Source organism: Sinocyclocheilus anshuiensis, unplaced genomic scaffold, assembly GCF_001515605.1.
Source record: "Sinocyclocheilus anshuiensis isolate Anshui unplaced genomic scaffold, SAMN03320099.WGS_v1.1 scaffold335, whole genome shotgun sequence".
Classification (NCBI taxonomy): Eukaryota; Metazoa; Chordata; class Actinopteri; order Cypriniformes; family Cyprinidae; genus Sinocyclocheilus; species Sinocyclocheilus anshuiensis.
The window spans coordinates 659,376-662,924 of NW_015548239.1; the positions used below are offsets into that span (position 1 = coordinate 659,376).

Sequence of the window (3,549 nt, forward strand, 5' to 3'; positions counted from 1 at the left end):
ATAAAGTATACTTAAAAATATACTTGAACTTTACTTAAGTATACTTACTAAAATAAACTTGAAGTATACTACTTTTTGTTAAGGGCTATCAGTGTTTTGAGCAGTGAACTGGCATGAAACCATCAAAAGAGACATTTAGAAAAACCAAAACTGTCGATTTTAACATGTCATGTAGGTACATTAATACTAATGAATTTCAATATATTTATTTATAGACTTTTTTAATTAGCCTACTTTTTTTAATGATAACTAACTTGGGTACTGTGTAGGCTCACCACTTGATGTAGAAAGAAGTAGAGCTATTGTTAATCAAGTTTAAAGCTGTTTAATTGCTTGTTTTAATATGTTTAACTACATAAGGTATTGTAAAAAAAAAAAAATCTCTACCTGAGATGTTTTAATAAAATGTCATATTATTTTTTAAACTATATCAGCATTTTTAAAGTGTGTTCCCTCAAGCACATCTTCTCTTTTTCTTTCTTTTTTTTTTCTGCATGTGACATTTATCTGCATTAAAGACTAAGTGCACAGAGCGAATATACCAGTAGTTAGATGTCTGGGTTGCTGGTTTGATTCCAAGGAGTCTGTGAGCCGCAAGGAGTGTCTTACGTCATTATTCTGTTCTTAATCATGACACTGAGCTCTGAGCTGCACTGTTCATGCCACTGGCTCACTGTAAGTAGCTTGCCAATGAAATCAGCTCAGGTGTCTTGGAAAATTGTTATTAGTTTGTTGGAGTGTGTCTTACCATGGGCAGGTCTTTGGACACACACATTTAGGAGTGAGAACTCCCCCCTCCTTCACTACCTGGCACCAGGAACCAATAGGACTGTGACATTTCAACAACTTACACAGGGATTCTGAAGAGGAGAAAGAAAGAAATAGAGTGAGTTTAATAGTAAAAAGAGGAAGCAACTTTGTATACTGAATAAATAATGTTCAAAACCAGTCATAAAATAAGAGTGACATTAAATAATAATGTCTAACCTAATGTTAGATTATGTCTAATCTAACTCTAGCACTCTATTCTAATTCTATTCTTAAAAAAAATAAAACACTTGTCCCTTTTAGACTTGCACTCTATTCATTTGCTGCTTGTTTTCTTTAATAAAAAACAACACTAGCTTTCTAATCTGTTTGTATTCTATCTGTTTTCTTTTTATTTATTATACTATTAACAAAAGCAAAAAAGGCCTCTAACATTAGCTTGCTCTATTCTTTTTCTATTCTATCTGTTTTCTTTTTATTTATTATATAATTTAAAAAACCCTTGCTACGTGTACTGCGTTAAGCTAACTGAAACTAGTTATAGCACTTGTATATCATTGCTCTTTTGTTGATTTTGATTGCTTCTATCATTTGTAAGTCACTTTGGATAAAAGCGTCTGCTAAATGACTAAATGTAAATGTAAATAACTCTCACCTGGATCCACTCTGCCCAAATAAGGCCTCAACTTCTCTTCAGCCTGCCTATGTTTGCGCGGGGCTCTTCCACCCTTACACACACACACACACACACACACAAATAAAGTTATTCACATGGTATGTGTTCTTGTATATAAAAATGTGGAGGACATTTTTACATACATTACCATTCAAAAGTTTGGGTTTAATATCTAATTTATTCCCGTGATGGCAAAGCTGAATTTTCAGCAGCCATTACTTCAGTCTTCAGGGTCACATGATCCTTCAGCTGTCTGTTAGATTCACTGCTTTTATAGTAAACGGTAATGAACTGTAATTTATTTTTCAATTTTCCTAAGTCCTTTTCTTGATCTTTGAGATCTTCAAATATATGAGAGAATTACTGAGCGTGTTTAAGGCTTGATGGATGAAAGTCATATTGCGAGAGCATGTGTGCAGAAATATGCTTTAAAAAAAGGGACAGGCACATGAATGAAGAATGCATGTGAAATGAAGAAGCATGCACATTTACAAGCAGTCTGTTAACCATTATGGCACAGTAAGCGTGAAAGCTTTTACAGTTTTTACAGACTTAGACTCACGCTTTCACTCACTTGTAAACTCTACCTCTCTTTTAACTCTTTTGGACTGATAGTATTCTATGATAAACTTCATATAAACTTTTTTTTTTTTTTTAGATTTAAACATTTTTTAGAAATATCAATACCTTTTTGCTTGTTCCACACAGCATGGAATATTTTTCATAGGGTATTTTTCATTGGTTAAATTTAACAATTCAAACAAACATTTTAATAAATAAGTATTTTTTAAATTTGACTTACAACTGCTTGTTAAATCCATGTTTTAAAATGTAGTTAAACATCACAATAAAATAAATTATTCAATTACTTTCTAAATTGACAAATAGACATATTTGCACATGTAATTAATGTTATAAAATGCTGTAAAATAAAACAATAAATAATAAATTAATAAATAGGCTAATTTATATGTATTTTTTAAATTGCATTTCAAAAACGTATTTGCCAGTTACTTTTCGTAATCTTAATTTATAATTTTTTCATATTTAAAATAGGAGCACATTAGCAGCATGTTCTCATGAAAGCAACTATAAACCACTTACCTTGACGACACCAAGGTGAAGGGTAATTGTCAAGAACAACAGATGACAGAGCAGATTCATGGCTCATGGAAGGACGTTTATGGATCTGAAACATGCATTTAACAGGTGACTTTTGAAGTTTCAATCCGGAAGAGTTCTGACTCAGACTCTCACCCAGAATGCACTCAGATGTATAAAAAGTTTGTTTCTCCAAACGAAAACTTTCCAGAATGAGTATAAGGGAACGGGATTGTGTTTAACATTTAATCATTATCTCCCAAAGATTTGAATCTTCTTGAGGATATCGTGAGAGCTGTTCTTTTTCATTTCATTAAGAAAGCACAGAACTAATGAACACTGCACACAAGACATACAGAAAAAACAACGTCCACGCAAAGAACTACACTATCATATCAACATGATACGTAAAAAAAATCGTAATAGAAAGCATAAGAGATCATACTTATAAATGTGAAGATAAAAGACAAAGCACAAATCTTAATCAAAGCTGATTCTGTCTGATCGCTCTCCTCTTTAAATTACTCACAGTAGTTTCAGTATTGTGTATAAGCCCCGGAGTGCTCATTAGAAGTGTGTGTGTGTGTGTGTGTGTAGAATGGAGCGGCCCCATCACTGGGAAGTCATTACTGTAGGTTACGGCTCAGAGCAGATAGAGTTACTTTAACAGAGCAGTCGTCCTGACAGAATCACCCTTTCATTCCTTTGCCATTTCTTTTAATTGGTGTAAAAATTCTTACCAGAGTCTCTCCGCTCTTATGATCTCTCTTTCTGTGCTATTTAATCACTTTGCCTTCTTCTACTCTTTCTCTCTCCATATTCCCTCTCACACTATCAGGCAGCCACATACCTTTCTTTTCCCTCTGCCCCTCCTTCAGGTTTGTCTTGTTTCCCCCCATCTTCTCTCTTCATTTGATAAATCTATTTATACCGTCTCCTCTTACCTGGCACTCCACTCCTCCATTTCCTCTCCTGCTTTTTCTGGCTTCACCTGAGAAGTCCTT

At 33.7% G+C, this 3,549-nt stretch overlaps 1 pseudogene; it reads right to left on the reverse strand.

The window, feature by feature from the left end:
* Positions 1 to 3,070, reverse strand: part of LOC107654852 (SPARC-like protein 1) — a 6,939-nt pseudogene extending 3,869 nt beyond the window's left edge.
* Between the last annotated feature and the right edge of the window lie 479 nt (positions 3,071 to 3,549).